General features: G+C 32.4%; 1 long non-coding RNA gene across 1 annotated transcript in view; it reads left to right on the top strand.

Moving 5' to 3' along the window:
- The window catches only part of LOC132754748 (uncharacterized), a 41,540-nt gene extending 37,066 nt beyond the window's left edge, over window positions 1–4,474 (top strand). Inside the window, exon 3 of the long non-coding RNA XR_009629121.1 lies at window positions 4,336–4,474. This is a non-coding gene — a long non-coding RNA (uncharacterized LOC132754748). The remainder of the gene's footprint in view (window positions 1–4,335) is intronic.
- The last annotated feature ends 19,019 nt before the right edge of the window (window positions 4,475–23,493 follow it).

Raw genomic sequence — 23,493 nt, 5'->3', positions numbered from 1 at the left:
TCATGAAGTGATAGATTTTATTGTAGCCTTTTAGAACACTGTCTTTAAAATATATTGTCTTAATACCACTATGTGTTTATTTAAGGGTTTGTGTGATTTCCAAAGGTTTCACTACCCTTTTGTCATTATAAGATTGTACAATTCCCAAAGGTCTGACTGCATTATAGTCTTAATAAGATGGTTCTTATCCCAAATATTTGAATGCACTGTGGTCTTAATAATGTTGTCCTAATCCTATAGATTTGAATGCAATGTGGTCTTAATAAGATTGCCATAATCCCCCAAAGGTTTGACTGGTCTGTGGTCCTTTATAAGATTGTCTTAATGTCATAGATTTGAATGCACTGTGGTCTTAATAAGAAGGCCTTAATCCAAAAGGTTTAACAGCACTATGGTCTTTTTAAGATCTTCTAATTCCCAAATGTTTGAATGCAGGCGGACTGTGGACTTAATAAGTTTGTCTTAATCCAAAAGGTTTGACAACACTGTGGTCTTAGTAAGATGTCTTAATCCTAAAGGTTTGACTGCACTGTGGTCTTAATCCCAAAGGTTTGACTGCTCTGTGGTCTTTATAAGATTATCTTAATCCTAAAGGTTTAACTGCACTGTGGTGTTTATAACATTGTCTTAATCCTATAGGTTTGACTACAATGTGAACTTAATAAGATTGTTTTGAATTCACTGTGGTGTTAATAAGATTGTCTTAATCCTAAAGGTTTGACTGCACTGTGGTGTTTATAAAGTTGTCTTAATCCGATAGGTTTGAATGCACTGTACTGGTTTTAATACGATTGATTTGAATTCTCTGTGGTGTTGATAAGATTGTCTTAATCCTAAAGGTTTGACTGCACTGTGGTGTTTATAAAATTGTCTTCATCCTATAGGTTTGAATGCATTGTACTGGTCAAAATAAGAATGTTTTGAATTCACTGTTGTGTTAATAAGATTGTCTTAATCCTAAAGGTGGGACTGCACTATTGTCATTATCAGATTTTTTTTAATTCCAAGTGTTTCATTTTACTGTGGTCTTTATAAGATAACCATTATAGAACATGTTTGACCTCATAGTATGGTCTTTGTAATAGTTAGAAGCCTATGATAAAAAATAACAATTTAAACAGCTCAAAAGGAGCAAAGTAGGAGTGACTGTAGCTGTTTCAGAAATTAATTTTTTTTCTTATTTATAGCCTGTACCTAAGTCATTCACCTACTTTTCATAGATGCATATAGTGTTTTTCATAAAAGATGAGATCTTTAAATGAATGTTTAGATAAATGAGCCGTGTCACGACAAAACCAACATAGTGGGTTTGCGATCAGTATGGATCCAGACCAGCCTGCCCATCCGCGCAGTCTGATCAGGATCCATGCTGTTCGCTTACCAACCCTTTTACAAGTAGAGAAACTGATAGCGAACAGCATGGATCCTGATCAGACTGTGCGGGTGCACAGGCTGGTCTGGATTCATGCTGGTCGCAAACCCATTATGTTGGTTTTGTCGTGACGCGGCTCAAATGCTATTGAAGACTGTTTATATGAAATAGACTGTCAAAAGCAAAAAAAAAATTTATGTCTTTTTATTGTCAAACAAAAGATTAACTTTTAAGCCTTTTTTATTGGACAAAAAAGTAGCTAAGTTTGCTGATTAAGATACTGTGGTAGAAATTATTGTTTGTTCTACTTAAATTGTCTTTTATTATGATGATGATTTTTGAAACTGCATTAATTCTGCCTGAACATACAAAACAATGTTAAATCCATTATGAGATAATTATTTACAAGATCGAAGAGTGTTTTTCAAGTATCCAGACATGGTGGTAGATTTGGACAATCTCTATGTTTTATACAAAATTAAATGGAATTTGGAGAATTTGTGAGAATGATCAAATCTTGTTTTCCCTCCAGGCAGTGCTTTAATTTGTATTTATTTCATTCTGAAATGAATTATTCAGGACTATTAAACATTTCTGTCAAAATTGGCAATTATCTGTGTATTTCTGAGGCTAGTCTACTTTCTAAATTCAATTTCAGATATAAAAATGCAGAAATTTAGTTAAAATTTACATGATATAATGTTTTTTAAATTTAATGAAGTGATTTTCAGAATTGAGAATATATAGATCATTTAATAATCGAGAGCAATGAATATAATGTTTGTTAAAGACGCATGCTACATACCATAAAAAGAGGAGAGTTAAGATGTTATCACATGATGTCAGTCTTGTGTTGCTACCCTTTGTTTTTTTGTAAATATTGACAAAACTTCACAGGAATGACCCTTAATTTCTACAAAAGATATTCCGGTAGTTTAATGTTTGGAACTTACAATATTGAAAAATCTTTAATTTGAGCATCATAGTTATGATATAAAACCATTAAAAATTTTGCTACAGGATCTCCTGCTAATTTAAAAAAAAATATTTTGGGCTGTTTTCACAATGAACTATGGTGTTTTGGTCTGATTTCAAGCCTTAGTTATCTTTATAAATGTGTCCATAGATGAAACAAAATAACATAACAGTTAGTGAATCAGACTGGATTAAATAGACTGGATTAAACATTGTTTAGTTATTAGCTAGAATGATGTTATCTTGAATTCAGGAAACATTGGTTTTCCCCCTGTCTGTTCCCGGATTATTAATAACAAACAATCTTTTACCGTTACAGCTTCATGGTGCACTACTGGTGACAATAAAGTATTCACTACACTGCAGTCATTTTCAATGCATTTAGTTGTAACTGTACACCAATATTAGATTGGGCAAAACCCACATAATAAAATTGCTGGGTTCAGGAGTATCTCTGTTATGGAGATATTGTTAGCATTGACATAGAGGATATCAATAAATTCAGTAATGAACTTACACAAATTAAATATTCTATTTATCACATACCAAAAATAAAGACTGTTTAAAGTGAAAAAGAGTAATTTTTCATCAGGGTGCCTGTATAATAAGTTTAAGGCTATCATTTAGCACCTCTTTACCAGATGTTTGTATAATGCAAATGATGTCACATCAAAATATATTCACCGCTGTGCAAATACCATTTTTACGGAGTCGGAAAAGCGGCACAGGTATGTGATAAAAAGATGTATCCATGCAGCCATAGACAATGATCTATTCCCAATCTGTCTGCACATCTCTGCATTATTCAGTTTTGATATTTCTCGATGATGATATTTCCCAAACCTTGTAAACCAAGAGAGCATTCAGTCTACAACAACAATATCCCCCCAGACACCCGGGCCTTCATAATGGATTATTGCAAATAAATTGAATTAAATATATTCAAAAAGAATTGACATGAAGTAAATGGAAAGAAAAGATTGATTCCAATAATATTAAAAGAATCAGGAAAGCAGGATTCAATCATACTATCTGTTCTTACATATAATATGCCTTCAAGAAATGGAATTCAGAATGAGGTCTGGAATTTTGGGAGTTTTCATGTTATCTTCGTAAAGTAATTTTTTATGTTTCAGAAGGAAGACATTTTGTAATAACCCAGCTTGAGGCTACTGATTTTATTTTAAGGAAATTAAATTGATTTCTCTGATTTTCCAAAAGGGGGCATTTATTAAACTGTATAAAAGAAACTGATGATAAATATGGTCAAAAAGGGAATTTATCATAGAATATTCACACAATATCCTTGCCAGAGGTATATAATTATATTTATGTATTTGAAATATTCCAGGTTGCAGAATAATATACAAATATGGACTTTTTAGCTCTTGAATATGATGTGATATGTACTGTAAAAATCAATATCGCCTCGGTCAATATTAATTTTTCAGTACATATCACATCATATTCAACAGCTAAAAAGTACAAAGCTGTTTTATTATACAATTTATAAATATCTTTTAATATGGCTAATCAAATTTGCCAATTTGCATACGACGGAAATCATTATTTTTCAGCTTGTCTACTTTTTCCATAATTTGGCCCTTTCTTTTAAGTTAGCACATTGGCACGCTAATTCATATTGTTCTTTAAAATGTTAAGACGGTAACTAAAATAGACTAACTTGACTCTTATTTACGAGTCACTCAACGTTTTTTTCTGACTTGGCGTGACGTCACGTCATAGTCTCGCGTCATTCGGGGGGATTTCCAGAAAATCTATTTTTAGAAGAAAAAACAGTGAATATACTCTGATATTGACCTGTTATTTTTTACAAAAAGTTGCTTGTTAGCCAATCAGGGAAAGGCATTTCAAAGCTATCTATAGATTATATAATAATACTATTTATATCAGATTTGATACATAAGATAAAGGAAAATAATTGTTTTGTTTGTCTATTCAAAAGTTATTATCATTTATTCTTTCAGATAACAGAAGCATTATCATACCTACATGGTACTGAACAGATGATTCATCGTAATGTTTGTCCTCAATCTGTACTTGTTACAAAAACAGGAAGTTGGAAACTAGCTGGACTAGGCTTTGCCGAGGTGGTTGCAAATGGAAAGGTAAGTGATGGTTTAAGCACAATAAAGGCCAAATGAAAATAAAACCGAACAGTAGCTGCACGGCCAAGTGGTTAACACATCAGACTAGTAATCTCATGAACTCATGATAGCCTAATGGGTTCAAACCCCGTCAGGGGCAAGTCGTTGTTTCCTTGAGCAGTAAACTTTACACTCATTGCTCAGTACTGGTTGGTTCCATGAACGGATTCGAAAGTGTTTCTATAAGCTTATACATGTATTAATATAGCTTCCTACACAATTGAACTAAAATAAATTTTGTATAAACCAAACCGAACAATGGTTATAACTCTGTTCAGATGCTAGAGCACCAGCCCAAAAAAAAGCAGGTTGAAGACTCTGGTTGAATATTTTTCTGATTGAAAAAGAAAAGGAAAAGAAAGTTGAGATAAAAAAGGAAACTAGAGTAACATCTTTGAATAAACTCAATTGTGTCAGAAGGTATGGTTTTATGGAATGTCACATTGAAGGCTCTATGATAACTGCTGTAGAATGTTTCTTAATTTATTGATATTATTTGTCCTTAGAATAAGCGGGTAATGAGTAATTATAAGCGGTATAATTTCCTTTTGTGATTTAGTATCGACATTGGTATCAAGATTGGTAATTTTGGCTTTTTTGATGGCTTCGTATATTAATTTTCTGGGATAACCGCGTGCAATAAGGTTTTCCGTAAGTTGTTTTGTGCATATTTCAAATTGTTCGTCAGTGCTGCATATTCTCCGTATTCTGACGGCTTGGCTATATGGTATACTTGCTTTTTGGTGACGTGGATGGAATGAGCTATAGTGTAAATACATATGTGCATCCGTTGGTTTTGTCGGTATCTGTCTAATTTGTATTCACAAAATAATGTACAAATTAGACAGATACCGTTTTCTTTCATGTTTTGCAACTTTGCGCACTAAATTGGATTTTTCATAAAAGCTATCAATTTTGAAAAAGCTATCAATTTTGAAAATTTTGTAAAAATTTAACTTTTCATCCAAGTATTCTATAAAGTTAACAAAATTATTCTAAACAGTACATTTGCACTCAACAAAGATATTGTTTTTTAAACATACATCGAGGGACCAATTTTGACTTAAATTGTCTAGTAGTGTAATTTAAGTCTGAATTTAACATTTTGCTATAGTAGTTAAATTGAAATTTTAATGTGTTGTTTCATTCCCTAGAAAATTCAAGCTTCTGTCATTAACAGCTGTCAACTGCAGACAAAAACTTAACAGGAATTCTGGGAAATTATAATGTTTTAAAAGATGATACATACCTGTTCTGCATGGTTTATTTTAAATACATGCATTTATTCATTGTTTCTGGTGGAATCTGTAATTTTATTGTCAATTGAAAAACTATTTGATAGATATGTCCCAGAATTAGTGTGTTAAAATGTCACAAGATTTCATACAGTATAATTTAATTTGCCCTATTTAATCAAAAGTTACGAAAATTGCAAAGTCTAGCGTATTATCTATTGTTTAATTTGGTTTTGCCAATGAAGCAAAACGAGCATTATAATAAACTCAAAAGAAATTGCACATTGGCATGAATTATTTGAAAAAAAGGAACATGTATTCCAAGATATTTTGTTTGTTGTTTGTAAGTTATTACAGTGTCATTTTTAATCCCCTGCAGCATTCTGTCTGTCTGTCTGTCTGTCTGTCTATCTGTAACATTTTCATGTCAGCTCTTTATTTAACTTTTAAACTGCTGAAAAGGTTTTAAAATAAATTTGAACAAATGATTATCATTATTTTGTTTGATGAAAAATTGGTTTTACTATAAAAATGAAATAAAGAATGGTTATAAGTTTTGCACTTAGCAATCTAAGTGTCTCGGATGCCTTTTGTACAATCTACGATATGTTTATATATCCCCGTAGCTCTATAACCAATTTAATCCTAAAGCTTTGTAAAAGATTGCTTTTCCTCGAAGGACCCATTGCAGATTACAAATTGTCTCAACATTACATAGAATATTTCAGAAAGCATGAAATAAAAGAAATAAATATTGTTTTGAACTTATGTGACTTAAAGTTTTACTGAATTATGTGACATTTCCTTTGCAACTCCTAATGACATAAATCTTGTATCTTTCCTTTTGAATAAATGATAAAAGGATTCATATTACTGAGAAAAAATAGATTAGAATACATATCAGGATATTGGGATATATATACAGTGGAACCTGTCTAATCTGGACTCGTCCAGACCAGATGAATTAAGATCGGATTAGAAAGGTTTCTTGATTAGAAGGGTCTGATTAGCAATGCTCCACTGTACATGTGTAATAATTAGTTGATATCAACTGTCTCAGAAAATATTTGTTTTATTTTAAAATTCTATTAAACTTTTATAGATTTATTTGTTTTATGTAATGAATAAAATAAGTTTTATATTCATATGGCCAGATGGCTTTTAAAACATATCAGTTAAATCTAGATCATAATAAAGGTAAATTATATCCATGGTGATGCTAAAATATGTCATCTATTTGTATTGGTCAAGATAAATCAAATTGCTAATCAGTTTTTCCTATGAGACTGTGTATGAGTGCTTATACATTTGGCATGCTACAGAACTAGGAGAAGCTTCTGGAATTAGTGCATCTTTCTGTATCTATATCTTGCACTATTTTCCAAAATAAATCAAAGGGCTGCAGCTCTATGGTATTTTCTGATCTTTGCAATCTAAATCATACTGACTATCTGTATGTACTTTCCTGTATTAGTTCTTTTATATACTAGTACTATAATTCATCTTACGCAGTGACAGCGTTTTGATTTTTTTCTATAACAGTTTGAGATTTACATATGGAATTTTGCATGAAAAAAAAATAGAATTGCCTCGACTAGGATTTGAACCATAGGCCTCTCACACCCTCAACGAGACCGCTTACCTCTGCACCACGGCGAAGTTATACATATGAACCTTGAATAAAAACGAATACATTATGTAATTCTAAATTGAGAATTTCTATTTCGTGTTTGTAATCCTTATTAATTTCGAGGTATTTTGTTCACGGTAAACGTGTTGTTTAACACTGATGAAAATAATTTATCGGAAATATTCTCGCCAAAACAGTCCGACATGTATATATATTCCACTACTCGACAGTCAGATTTATTTGTGTACTACGCTCTGGAGTATTCGGTAATCGGCATAGCTAAAAATAGCATTTTCATTGATTAAAATGATATTCATGATAATCCGAAGCTTTACGGAAATAGCCGAACATTTTTCATTGAGTAAAAAGATATTCATCCGCGAAATTTGTGATTGTAACCTCATATTTCTATTGACTTATCTAAACTTTTAATGCACTGTAATTCGTTAAATGCCTACATTAAAAATTATTCTTTCTTTTAAATTGGTTGTTTTTAAGCAGTTTTGAGTGAGAACTACTTTGCGTTGTTAGGACTGTTAGGAAATTTTGTGTCAGACTGTGGATGTTAGCTATGTATTTATCTGATCTTGCGATCAGAAAATACAAAAATGACTAGTATTCTTCTTGAGGACTTGCCAATTAAATGGGCAACTGGTAGCGAGTATAAATAAGTTTAAACACACACACTCAATTTCATTTAGGTCATGGCAATATGGTTTCAAAGAAAACCAGTTCAAGGTAAACAATAAAAATAATGTAATGGTCAAAGGTGTTCTGAATGATTATTGAGTTTTGATGAAAATTTCCTATAATTGAAACATATTGATTCCAGGGATTGCAATTGGTGTCAGTTTTTCAAACCTAATTAATTTGTTCAGAAACCATAATTGTATTATTTTGATTACAAAAATTGTGATAGCGTCAGGAAACTATACTATCTAAAATATCAATGCATTTTAAAATTTTGTTAAAAAATATGTTACTTATACAAAATAAAAGAAAAATGTTTTGGATCAATCAAGCTTTAATTCTATTGTTAATAACATTAATTTTTATTATCAAAGTCATGCATGCACAGGCCTAGTAATTTTTTCCCATGAATCAAAATTGAAAAGCTCCTTTGAAAGCCTATTAGAACTTGTTTTTATTATCATTTAACTGAAACATTGATGCTTGAATCCAAACTTTTATGCTTATAGTTATTTCTTGTTTTTAGTATAGAGCCAAGCCACTAAACACACACAGTCTGACCTTCGACTTTAACATTGATGCTAATATTGATAACTCTTAAGCTATCAAAGATATCTCACTGAAATTTCACAGAGCCCGTGAAAAATAGTACAAGTCACTGGGGTTAAGGTCATTGGTGCTTAAATGGATTTTTACTCTTCTGCTCCTACTGCCTTCAATTATTGGCCATTGTGCATTGAAATGACATTGACAAATGTGGAGGGGCATGGGATATCCATTGCCTTCAGCCATAATGTTTCTTGTTAACCTATAAATCCCTTAATTAATTAGCATACAAGACTGGTAAGACATTCTTGTTCATTACATCAAGTAAGACCAGAGAATTTTAATATTATTCCCATCTGATTTGATTCTTAGTATTATGTTTAAATGATAAAGAAGACTTGCATGATGAAAACTAGATGAAAAATCTCATTATTTTTTATTTCTATAAGAAGTACAAAGCTCCCTCTTAATTCCTGCTATTTTTAGTTCTAAGAACTTTTTTTATGGTTTCTATCTTCATACAAAACATAAAAAGGTATGATGCTAAAGAATAATTCTTTGGAGCCTTAAAACTTTCTTCTTTATATGCCATTGGTCTCAATTTTATTGAAAAAGAAGTTTCCAAAAATTGTCATAAAACTTTAAGTAAGAAGATTACTGGTAAGAAGAGAGAGCTAGGAGAATAAAAAATTCATCCTGTTTTATAATTCAAGATATTATAAAAATGACATATAAAAAATATAAAGAAAATAAAACAATTTATGCTGGTTTTATGCATGTTCTTTTTATTTTAATTTGTTTTATTCTACTCAGTTGTCATAAGAATAATGAAAACTGCAGCTTAGCCTCATTCTCCCAACTTAAACCCAATGAGTGACAATGTGGAATAAAACCAAGTGAATCACAATTTTGAATTAAATGCAATAAAACTCTATGCTAAATCAAATCCATTGAGAGACAGTATGGTATAAAATCCATTGAAAGACAATGAGGAAATCAAACCCAATGAGAGACAATGTGTAATCAAATCCAAATGAAAGACTTTGTGGAATCAAACCCAATGATAGACAATGTGTAATCAATCCCAATGATAGACAATGTTTAATCAAATCCAATAAGAGACAATGTGGAGTCAAATCCAATGAGAGACACTGTGGAATCAAACTTATGAGAGACAATGTGTAATCAAATCCAAGGATAGACAATGTTCAATCAAACCCAGTGATAGACAATGTAAATCCAAGGATAGACAATGTTCAATCAAACCCAGTGATAGACAATGTGTAATCAAATCCAAGGATAGACAATGTTCAATCAAACCCAGTGATAGACAATGTGTAATCAAATCCAAGGATAGACAATGTTCAATCAAACCCAGTGATAGACAATGTGCAATTAAACCCAATGATTGACAATGTGGAATCAAAGCCAATGACAGGCAATGTGGAATCAAACCCAATGATAGACAATGTGTAATCAAACCCAATGATAGACAATGTGGAATCAAACCCAATGATAGACAATGTGGAATCAAACCCAATGAAAGACGCTGTGGAATCAAACCCAATTATAGACAATGTGCAATCAAACCCAATGATAGACAATGTGCAATCAAATCCAATGATAGACAATGTGCAATCAAATCCAATGATAGACAATTTAGAATTAAACCCAATGAGAGACAATATGAAATCAAACCCATTGATAGACAATGTGTAGTGAAGTCCAATGATAGACAATGTGCAATCAAATCCAATGATAGACAATGTGCAATCAAACCCAATGATAGACAATGTGCAATCAAATCCAATGATAGACAATTTAGAATCAAACCCAATGAGAGACAATGTGGGAGGGACAATGTTGTATCAAATCCAAATGAGAGACAATGTGGAGTCAAATCCATTTAAAGACAATGTGGAAATTAAACCCATTGGGGACAATGTGGACTAAAATCCATTGAGAGACAATGTGTAATCAAATCCAAATGAAAGACAACGATAGACAATGTGCAATCAAATCCAATGATAGACAATGTGGAATGAAACCCAAAGAGAGAAAATGTGAAATCAAATTCAATTTGAGACAATTTGGAATCAAATCAAACAGAGACAATGTGTAATCAAACCCGAATGGAAGATATTATGTAATGAAATTCAATGGGAGAAAATGTGGAAAGACCATGGAGACTGTAATATTATTGAATAAAATGGTAATTCTCAAGGCATGCACAAATAAGTTATAATATCAAATGAGGAAAAGTATGGAATTATTTCCATTGAAAGACAATGTCAAATCATATCCATTTAGAGACAATGTGGAACCAAATATAACGAGGGAAATGTGGGCATAAATGCAATGAATGATGTGAAATCAAATCCAATGAAAAGCAATGCTGAATCAGATCCAGTGAGAGACTGTATTGTTATTAATAGAAGGACAATTGTAAAATCTGAAGTCTTTCCTCATTCAATACAAGCTTGTATCCCTACAAGTTTAATAAATAATTCTAATTTGGTACAACGAAAGAATAATATTTAAAGTAAACACCAAATGAGAGACAGTTTGGAATCAAATCCAATGACAGACAGTATATTTTTGTGGCGGCATGGCTTAGTGGTTATCATGATCGATCAGTAATCTAAGGATCATTGTCCAAGTGTGTTCAAACCCCATCAAGGGCGAAGTGTTATTTCCTTGGACAAGAAATTTTACCCTCTTTGCTTAGTACTAGTTGGTTATCCAGAAACGGATTCAAGAGTGTGTCTATAAGCTTTAAGCTTCCTACACAACCAAACTAAAATTCTGTATAAACCAAAAGTAAAACACCAGTCATGCAAATATTGTAATTGAAAACCAAATATGATTTGCTGATTTTTTAAAATCTACGTCATTACCTTGAACCATGCCCAGACAGAGGCCCTTTATATTTTATTAATATATTAAGACTGAACAAGTTAATTTGGTTTCAGCACGCACCTTAGCTTATTCAATTTCAAAGCTGTGAAAAATGACTGAGCAATTTTCAATAGTATACAAATTATGAAATATTCTTACATAAACAAAACATGAAATATGTCTGCTGTCCAGCCTTATTAATATAGAAAAGGATAGAACAGGATTGTATTATAAGTTCTTGAAAAAAAATTAAAGCTAAAATCTAGGACATACAGTTTATGTACAATCTGGCCATGGACTTTTAAAACAGACTCTTATTAATAAGCAATAAAATATAAAAGTATGACCTTAGTAGCACAATTATAAAATGTAATAATATAGGTATTTCTGTACCAAAATACTTAGCAGTGACTATGAGAAATAAGATATTTCATGATTTTTTGCACTATTAAATAACCAGAATTTTCTAGATTTATTTTGTGTTAGTGAACATTTTACTGTCACTAGCTGTGCTGTGGCACAAGAGCAACCTTATCACACCATCATGCAAGGACATAAACCCTTCTCTAATCAACACATCTTTCACTGTATGTCTTTATGACTGTTTATTAGAGTTTACATTCTTGCAGTGACACTTGGAATACAGTTGCACAGCTCTACCAAATGTCAGGATACATTTACTTTGCCACTTCCACTTTTTTCACCCACTTTGTGAGCAGTTCTTTACCGTGGTATTTCCTTGATTAGATTTTTTATGTTGTTGAGGAAATTTTATGTAAATTCCAATTTCTGTTCCAAAAGGTATCATTTTGAAGAATAGAGAAAAAGCGCCTCTCACTAAAGACGAGACATAAGATTTATTCCACCTCAGGCTGACATAAAAATGTCATCTAATACGTCTTTAATCTTCAATGTCTCCTTTGGGGCTAACCAATCTAATTTTCATCTTGTGAAACATTTTCATTTGCAGTTATGCTGCAAGTTACTTCAGTAAGGCTTTTCCATTTCTCACTTTTTACAGCCTAAATTAATATCCTATTAATCAATCTGAAAGGTTCCTCAGGTAGTTTTGTTTATTTAATTTGAAGAACATATATTGTATGCTCCTAGAAATGTTCGGGTGGAGGGTAATTATTATATACAGCCAAACCTGTTGCAAAGACCACAACTGAATAATGGTCCCCCTGTAAAAAAGGCCGCTTTTTGACAACCCTTCATTGATTATAGAGATCAAAGTAACCTCCAAATAAAGCCCATAGGTCTTTAAACTCCATGTTTGGTATCTCCCTTGGATGGACCTTGTTCGCAGGTTAGACTGTATGTTGCTGGTTAACTGTCCTTAGACACTGTCATCATCACATTTATTCACTCTTTCTCACAGCATTAAACTTGGTTTCATGCAGTAATACAGTTCAGGGAAGCCTTGGCCTTGTGGTTAAGGTGTTTGCCTTTTAAACCCAGGGATCATGGGTTCGAGCCCTACTCGGGTCATGACCGTTATACACGTATCTCATATGACACCAGTACTGGTTAGTTCTAGCAGACTTAAAAGTGATTAATATAAGTTGCAAGACTTTGTTTTGCAATCGAGCTAGCTAAAATAATTATGTTTAAACTTAACTAATACAGTACAGTTCATTAAATAAAAGAATACATGTATTTTCTATATTTTCTTCATTACATCACAGGGACCTAAAATAATATCAAAAACAAAAAGGATTTTTTAAAAAAATCCATATACAGGTATAATTATACTATAAAAGAAAACATTTTTTTTTTAAATCGTCATTTTTTTGTTTTTGATAGAATTTCAGGTTCCTCACAGTGATTACAAGAAACTGTCAGCAACTAATTTCTTTTATTCAATGTATATTCAATTATTATCTTTATTCATAATTTTATTATTCTATTCAATTAGTGACCCAGTTGATCTATTTAAGATTTTCCTTTTTTTTATGTTTTGAGGCATTTGGACCTCACTTGAATTCCTTAAAATTCCAAAATTCATGCAATGAATCTGATCTTTTCTCTAAATACTGCTTGGAAATTTTTTCTTCTTCTAATTTCAGATTTTAATGGTGTGAAAATTCAGTTTAATAGAGCTTTAACAATCAGAGGGATGAGAAACTTGATCAAATTGTGGGTTTTGAAGTTTTTGTAATTGCTTTATGGAATGGAAATGAAAGCTTTATCTTCTATAATAGGGATTGAAATGAACTTTAAATGGTTGGAAACAGAAAAATAAACTTAACCAGAGGGTTTCAAAGAAATTCAACTTGAGATTTTAAAAAAAGTAACTAAAGAGGGTTTGTGTGTAACTAGGACTTTAGTAATGATTTATGATCGCTAGATTTTGTAACATGATGAAATTTAAGAAGTTCTCTAAGTGAACCAAAACATGAGTGTGAAAATTTTCCATCTACCGGTATATCATACTTTTTAGCTCACCTGTCACTTTGTGACAGGGTGAGCTTTTGTGATCGCTTTTCGTCCGGCGTACATCCGTCCGACGTCCGTCCGTCGTCCATAAACTTTTACTTTAAATGACATCTCCTCATAAACCACTAAGCCAATTTCATCCAAACTTCACAGGAATGTTCCTTTGGTGATCACCTTTGAAAATTGTTCAAAGAATTTAATTCCATGCAGAACTCTGGTTGCCATGGCAACCAAAAGAAAAAACTTTAAATATCTTCTTCTAAAAAACCCAAAGAGCTAGAGCTTAGATATTTGGCATGAAACATCTTCTAGTGAGTGTCTACCAAGTTTGTTCAAATAAAAGCCCTGGGGTCAATATTGGCCCCGCCCCAGGGGGTCATTGATTTTCCCTATATGTATATAGTAAAAACTTAAAAAATCTTCTTTTAAAGAACCCAAAGAGCTAGAGCTAAGATATTTAGCATGAAACATCTTCTAATGGGTGTCTACCAAGTTTGTTCAAATAAAAGCCCTGGGGTCAAAATTGGCCCCGCCCCAGGGGGTCATTGATTTTTCCTATATGCATATAGTAAAAACTTAAAAATCTTCTTTTAAAGAACCCAAAGAGCTAGAGCTAAGATATTTAGCATGAAACTTGTTCTAATGGATGTCTACCAAGTTTGTTCAAAAAAGAGCCCTGGGGTCAAAATTGGCCCCGCCCCGGGGGACATTGATTTTCCTAATATGTGTATAGCAAAAACTAAAAAATCTTCTTCGAAAAAACCCGTATAGCTAGAGTGTAGCTATTAAGCATGAAACATCTTCTAGTAAGCGCCTACAAAGATTGTTCAAATAAAAGCCCTGGGGTCAAAACTGGCCCTGCCCCAGGGGTGTCATTGTTTTTAAATATATGTGTAAAGAAAAAACTTAAAAAACTTCTTTTAAAAAATCCAACGAGCTAGACCTTTGATGTCTAAGTCATCTTCTAATGGGTGTCTACCAAGTTTGTTCAAATAAAAGCCATGGGGTTTAAACTGGCCCCGCTCCGGAGGGCCTATATACAGGTAAGCGACTTCAGGGCCATCATGGCCCTCTTGTTTTTTTTAGAGGATTTTTTAAAAAAAAAAAATAGGGGGAAAATATTATCTATATTATACATGACTGTATTAACTGGGGAGGGGTAAATTCTGCCCCAAAAGTGGTGAAATGTCAGTGCCCTGTAATTTAGTTATACATCTCTTGTAGCACGAGTCACCTATATGGATGTCTGGTTGCCAGTCTTTCAATATATTAGTGAAATATATATATCACACATTATGTTAAAACACCTAAATCAAACAATGGAATGTTCTAAATTTGAATGTTTCCAGAAATGCAGTATGGTGAAGGTTAATATTTGAGCAGCGCCATGACAAAACCAACATAGTGCGTTTGCTACAAGCATGGAACCAGACCAGCCTGCGCATCCTGGCAGTCTGATCAGTATCCATGCTGTTCGCTTACAAACCTTATTACAAGCAGAGAAACTGATAGCGAACAGCATGCCATGGATCCTGATCAGACTATGCGGTTGTGCAGGCTGGTCTGGATCCATGCTCATGTCGCAAACACACTATGCTGGTTTTGTCATGGCGTGATTCATTTGAGTTATAGAAAAGTGTCATGCTGAATCTTAGAAAGTTTTTGATTTTTGAAATAATTTTAAATTTCAAAATGGTGATCTGTATGAAATGTCATAAAAAGAAAAATTCTGCATTCCTTTTTACCAGTCGCACCACCACAGTTCAGGTCATATGGGGACTTTCCAGCTTAAATGCATGGTTGAGGAAGACCTCAGGTGCCCTTCCATGCATTATTTCAGGCACGATTTATAGGCACTGGAGTAGAACCACTGACATTCCGTTCAAAGAAGCATTTATATACTACATTTTCCCTTGTTGATGGTATATAATTAATTCTATATCATACACTAACAGTATATGTTATAGAACACCCTAATGAGATTAAGGGCGACCTTCAACGAGACATATTAACATCAAAAGAGGATTTTATAAAGTCTATCAGCTAACACTATTTCCTGAGATTTTATGTCATTAAACATTCAATTAATTCAAAATGTTAATGGAAATGACATTTAAAGAGGAAATGCTGCATTAAATCGGTATTTTTTTTTTGCATTATGTACCTATTAATATAAATTGAGTGCATTCATGTATGTATTTTAGATTCCTATTTTCATTTAAATCACTTTGTCATAATATCATGTACTTTTGTCTTGTTTTGTAGAGTTTTAATCATCCCTACATTAAAGGTCATTCAACACCAATTGTTTAATGACAATGTCTTAATTTGAACTGACTATATCTGTTTGTTTTTCTGGGTTTTTTTACACTGATTTTAAAACATATTGATCATACTTCACCTTGGCAGTGACAATATGGTCCACCAAGTTTTCTCTGCATAAGTGAATGACTATTTATCTGCAGAAAATTTTAGCAAAAATTTCTTTCTTAATATTTCAAATAACATTTATTATTGATAGGAAAACAAACACAAATAAAATGATCCCTGACAAATATTCAACTGCTTGTTTTTTGTTTTTTTTTAAACTAAAGATTTCAAGATGATTTTGTGCATTCACAATTCCCTTAGAAACATTATAATTAAAAATATTATTCCACTTTAATAATATAATTTTCACACCAAGATCAGCCAACACATCTGCACTGTCTGGTCATGATCTGCACTGTTTTGCAAGTACATATTTTAAAAATTTGCCTGAAAGTGATGAAAGATGGACAAGTCCTTTCAGAAAATTTAGCGTGATAAGCGTAATAGGATACAAACAAATTTTACGAGAGTGCAGACGGGCAAATATGGCTTTATACGCTTTAATTCATTTCTGCGCAACATCAATAATTTCATTGTAGCAGAACATTCTAACATAAACAGCAACAAGACAATACAAAATCAGGGGATAAAATACGCCAGAAATAAAAATGTCACGTAATTAACTCCGGCACTGAGTCTTTTGATAGAAACCAATCTTTTATTTTATGACCAATTGATTTATTTGATTATACTCCTACATTGTACAAGTAAATTGCGGATTACTTATAAAGGAAGAACAATGGGTGGTTTCTGCTACATCTTTTAATTAAATTCTGTTATAAGCTTTAAAAGATCAGCTTGATTTTGTTCAAAGATAGCGTCATAAAGAAAGGCAATAAAAGCTAAATATAGTGTTTGCATCTGTTAAAGGGCCAATCTAAATTAAGAAATAGAAAGTTAAAAAGTTGCAATCAGGAAGAGCCCAACCATGTTATTTCATAGTAGACAATGATTTTTTAGACCTGGGTAGTATCTTAAAGAGCCAAAGGTTTCTGTTCAACAGAAGTTTGATGTATCTCATGACATAAGTTACTAATGTAAATGTCATTACCATTATTTTAATCCAAAGTTATTAATCATTTTAAAATATGAAAAAGGTATGAATTGTTGGCTCTTTTTAACCATTAACCTGCCAGAACTAAATATTATAAGCCTTAAGTCACCAGTATAGAGCCAATCGGAACGTCTTCTGATTGAAGACTTACAACATTAAGCGCCGAAAAGTTGCGATTGGTACGGAGCATTAAATTTCTGTGCAATCTGACTAGGTTCTCTTTACTGTAACAGTTTGCGTCATGACTATCTTTACATTTTTAACCAGGTTTTCCGAAGGAAAAAACTGGTTATTAGATTGAGGTATGTCGGCGGGCGGGCGGACGGGCGGGCGGGCGTAAACAATTTCTTCTGTGCGCAACTCCTCCTACATTTTTCAACGGATATTGACCAAACTTTCACAGAAGCTTTGTCATCAAGAGACCTGGCCCATATTGTCGGGGTTTTGTGATTGGATAATATTTGACCTAATTATGGCCCTTTGTTTTTTTTCCTTATATAGAATATATAGTGAATAATTTCTTCTGTGCCCAACTGTTCCTACATTTCTCAATGGATTTTAACCAAACTTTCACAGAGGCTTTGTCATCAAGTGCCCTGGCTCATATTGTCGGGGTTTTGTGATTGGATAATATATGACCTAATTATGGCCCTTTGTTTTTTTTCTCAATATAGGATATATAGTGAACAATTTTCTGTGCGCAACTCCTCCTACATTTCTCAACGGAATTTGACCAAACTTTCACAGAGGCTTTGTAATCAAGTGCCTTAGGGCATATTGTCAGGGTTTTGTGATTGTATAATATTTGACCTAATTATGGCCCTTTGTTTTTTTTCCTTATACAGATTTTATAGTGAACAATTTTTACCATGCGCAACTTCTCCTACATTTCTCAACAGATTTTGACCAAACTTTCACAGAAGCATTGTTATCAAATGCCCTGGCGCACATTATCGGGGTTTTGTGATTGGATATTATTTGACCTAATTATGGCCCTTTGTTTTTTTTCCTTATACAGAATATATAGTGAAAATTTTTTGTGCTGAACTCCTACATTTCTCAATGGATTTTGTTCACACTTTCACAGTAGCTTTGTCATCCAGTGCCCTGGCGCATATTGTCAGGGTTTTGTGATTGAATAATTTTTTATTTAGTTATGGCCCTTTGTTTTTTTTCCTTATACAGAATATAATTATAGTGAACACTTCCTCTGTGGCAATTCCTCCTACATTATTCATGTTTTAATTGCACATAGTTACATTGTTTGTTGCTTGTATTTGTATTTCAAATACAACATATTTATCTACAATGGTGATAATTGAAAACCTGGTTTCATGGCATTGCCATGTTTCTTGTCATCTTGATTACCCCCAAAATTGATAATAGATAGCTCCAAAAGTGAAAGTTGGACAAGTCCATTTAAGAAATACAGCAGGTAAATGGTTAATACATTGAGATCTTTAGGTGATAATGACTAGCCTGAGCACCAGATGTCCTGCCAGACCAGAACTTGTTTAAGAGCAGCTGTTCAATTGAAAAAACACAACATTGAAGTACAATGTATCTTGACACCAATCCTGTTTACGGCAACACATTCTACCCTTGCAACATTTTAGACCTATATGTAAGCCAGTAAATCTGTACTGTCTATTCTAAGTATGCAGTGTTCCCTATTCTGTCAGTACAATATTATAAAATTTTCCAAAAAAAAAGATAATAGATGGTTTTATTCAGAAGATAATAGATGGTTTTATTCAGACTAAAAGATGGAAGTCTATTTAGAATATTCTGTGTGGTAACAGTTAAAACAACATTCACTGTTCCAAACTGAAAGCTGAAGTACAAGTGTCTTTAACAGTTTCAGTGGCATAAGTACTAAATCATTGATTGAAAAAAGATGCCATGTTGGTTGTAAATTAATAAGTGTATTATGAAAGGGTATTTGCTATGTATTACAAGGAAATTTCTCATTGCATATTGTAGTTTCTAGTAATAAAGAAACATCAAATATCAGGGATGGTGTGATTTCAAGTACAAAGTTTTCATACTATTAGATTACTCAGACAAACATCTCAGAAATTTCAAAATCATTCATAGTTATATCTGAAGCATAAATAAATCTTTTCACTGCAAATTGAGTCATGCAGTGCAAAATGAAATATTACCAAAGAAAATTTTTTCTATATTTCCTTTATAAGTTTATGTCTCATGTCATATCAAATGTTGCTGACAGAAAAGAAATTGAATTGCTCTGAGGATACTTTACTTAAACAAACAACATACAGATCTTTTAATATTTTTTATATTGATATTGGCACTGTTAGTATGTATATTATCCGCCCATTTGAAAAACAGGTCCTAATTTATAGATTTGTCCCTGTCGGACGAAAGGGTGGGTGTTCTGGCGGGCAGGCGTTTGGGGTCCAATCTTGTGTTAGTAAGTAAACCAGAAAAATAATGATATGTTTTGCTTGTTTCTCTATCTCTTAGCCTGTTGGTATCAACTGACTTATAAAATACCCATGCAGCCAGTGCAGACCATAGATTAGCATACACAGTGAGTGTGTTGTCTGATCATGTTCTGCAATCATTACTTTTCAGTCAGTACTTTTTTTGACATTTTCCCCAGAAATGATGAATAGTTTTGTCCACTAAGATACTTAGTGTGGTTAATAAACCCAAAGGTCAAAATTTACAACCCTCGTAATGCCTTAGTAATTTTCTAAAAGTTGGCATTAAATAAATCCTTGACTGTAATTATAGTTGATTTTATAACCAAAATTGATTCTTATAACAATTAATATAAATTTATCATATTTCTTATCATATTTATGATGGTAAAATTTGAAATTTGCTTTACTACTAAATTTAAATATTCACCCATAAAAAGATAACTAGTCAAAGGTCAAGGTTAAATATTATTTCAAGGACATATTGTAATTATGGGACACTAAAAAGAAAGACTTTGTCTGACAATTGGTTCACATAATTATGATGTACATTGACTGACATTACAGAAAAACAAAACATACTTTCTGTTTCATTACTTTCCGTGATTATTGATGCACAGTGAAAGCGACCAGTAGAGCTTACCTCTTTATAACAATCTTCTCTGTTATTCCCAAAGTAAGATTTGATATTAAAATTTTTACTTCTCTATAATAACACATTTCAGTAACAACCAAAATCTTTGATTGTCTCAGTCCCATAGTAGAGGTTGCACTGTATTTGCTTTGTTTTTGTCACACATTGAAAATTATACTTTAATCACATTTACTTGCTTTATTTAAAACAGCTGTTTTGATAGCCTTTGATGGTTTAAATAATAAGAGTGTGTTACATTCTCTTAGGAATCATGCTGAAATTTTCATATATAATTTATTAATTCCCAAATTTTAGAGGCACATTGCAAAGACAAACATTATTTATGTAGAGCACATCCCAAAATGTGATTCTTGTTACCTCCACTGATGATTTGCTACATTTTGCAAACCATGGATGGGGTAAATAACATCAGAAAGTAACGTGCTTCTAAAATACTAACAGAATATTTGTCTTAATTTAACACGGTACTTTTTCGGGGTTTTATGCTACTGCTTCTTTTTGCACCAAATTAATCATTTTGTAAATGAGCTCACAAAAGGTTAGAAGCATATTGATTGAGAATTTAATTGAGGTTTATGTTCAGTCACTGTGGGCTTAATGTATCTGAATGAGGAAATTCTTGTAAGATCTGAAAATCCAGGATGTCTATTAATTCGCAAGACATGCTGATAGTTTAATTAGGATGATAGGTGTTTTCTAGAAACTTTCTAAATACTAAGAAGCTGGGACTATTGGTATATAAATAGAAATGAAATTAAAGAAAGTGGAAATTTTAAAAGTTGATTGGTATATCTCTTTGATAGATGAAGTTTTTGTAGTTTCATTTATGGTAGCTTATCTTTATTTATCTAAAGTTTACAGATGTAGTGTTTTGTCCTTCTGTAACACATTTTAAAGTTACATGCCTCCAGATGAGTCAAAATATTTCAATAAAATCAAACTTGAGAAAAATGTACTAAGATGTAAGGAAAAGTAAAAAGTTTCAAGATTCAAGTAATATTTTACATATAATGTGCGATTAATGACTAATTTTTCAGTATTTACAACTGTACCTCTACTGCATTTACAAATGCAGTTATGGCTAATTATGCATATTTTAACCAGTTTTTGGTAATTTACATGGAATTTACATGGTTTGTAAGTGCCATTGATACTGTGTAAATTGCTTCCTTTTGATTACTTCACAATATTACCCATTCAAATATTTTTTTAAATTTTCAAGAAAATTAGCATGAATTTGGAGGTGTGCTGCTTTAACTGTTTGATCATGGTCTGCACTATTTCCAATTCAATCTGAGTACATTTTAGATGCTGATGATTAGTTTAATCCAGAAGGAAAGATAGACAAGTTCATTTAAGTAATTTAGCATAGCTGAAATAATTAGTACTGTATGTTTTTAAATTCTGTAACAAACAAGTACAAATGTTGCTGCAATGCAGCAAGTGAGAAGCTCCGCGCCAAAAAATGCGCTCATTACAGATACCTTACCAAATCATTTCTGCGCATAAGTCATTTAAGGACTAGTCATTATTCCGGATGTTTTGTAAATCATTTAGATTTGCATAATCATACTTATCGTATGCACTGTCCATGACAGTAGGTGAGGTCATTTGACCCCTGGTGTTGCTTTAAGTTTGTAAAACCTGAGGTTGCCCAAAATCCTCTTTCCTGTTTTGGTGCCATATGACCTAAATTGTGTTGGTGCACTGTAAAGCCGAACCATACAAACTAACACATTTTATTTATTTCAAGTCAGAAGTAAATAACTTTCTTTGAAAACAGCTGTATAGATGAAACAAGACGAAACTCATTTTGATGTTTTACTCAAAGTAGCAATAAATGAAAATATTCACTGCAAAAGAAGTGTTCCAGTGTTGTTGAAGTAAAATCAGGGAAATGCATTTCCATACTAAAATTTCTGTCTCCACATGTCAGAAAAGAAAATAAAATTGTTAGGGAATAAATGATTTGGTTAATTTAAAATCAGCACTCACTCCAAATAAATGCATTGGCTCTGATTTACTGTAACAGCTCAGTTAAAATTACATTTTTTTTATCTTACAGAAAAAAAAATCAAAAAAAAATCAGTATTTTCTTTTATATGAATTATCTTTCAGTTAATTGAAATGTCACTTTCAAACAAGAATATAGAATTGTTATTCACATTATATTTCTAAGAACTGATTTGCATTTTAAATCATTTAAATAAGATGTAGAGCTAGTATCTGTATAATATATGGAGACTTGATTTTAATTCAAAATAAAGATGAACTTTTTCATATTGTTTCTTGTGTGGTTATTATACTCTGTACCGGATGGTGGCTGATTTGGTACGCTTTTGTGCATCGGGTTGGCGCTTAAGAGACAACACGACAAATTGCCAAACGGCGTGCTGTCATCTTGTCGTCCTGTCTCTAGCGCTGCATGCTAAACGGTGTCACATATATTGTCACTCGGTTCAAATTGAAGGATTGGCTTATAAGCCAAGTGACAGGGCGACATCACGACAATGCGCCACATGACAACATGCTGTATGGCGTGCCATGCTAGAGACAGGACGACAAGACGACAACGCGACAACGCACCATTTGTTGTGTTGTTGCTTAGCGCCAACTAGATGCACAAAGCGTACCAAATCATCCTGCATAGTTACACACTATTTTAATGTGGTCTCATACATTGAATAACTGGATTTTAGTTGACTTGTTTAATTTACTTAGTTGTTATTGATAATATGTACAAAATATTCAGAAATATTCTTTTTGGCTAATGACTGACAAAATTTTTTTGAAAAATCTCAAAACAAAATGACTGATAGTGAATGAATCTTTTCACTGAAATATGCAACATGATAAGATAAATTCATTAACAGTTTTAATGCAGAGAAAAACAACAAGATATTTTTATGGTTCTCTTTTAACGCTGATCATTCCAGCTATAAAATGTTATAGTAAGATTCGCAAACTTGCTTTCTTGAAAATTCAGATTTTTAAATTTTATTATGGTAAAA

This window comes from Ruditapes philippinarum, unplaced genomic scaffold (genome assembly GCF_026571515.1).
Source record: "Ruditapes philippinarum isolate M1 unplaced genomic scaffold, ASM2657151v2 ctg3602_1_1_1_1, whole genome shotgun sequence".
NCBI classification, from domain to species: domain Eukaryota; kingdom Metazoa; phylum Mollusca; class Bivalvia; order Venerida; family Veneridae; genus Ruditapes; species Ruditapes philippinarum.
Note: the sequence above shows the minus strand (reverse complement) of the source record. Positions and strands in the feature narration are given on the sequence as shown.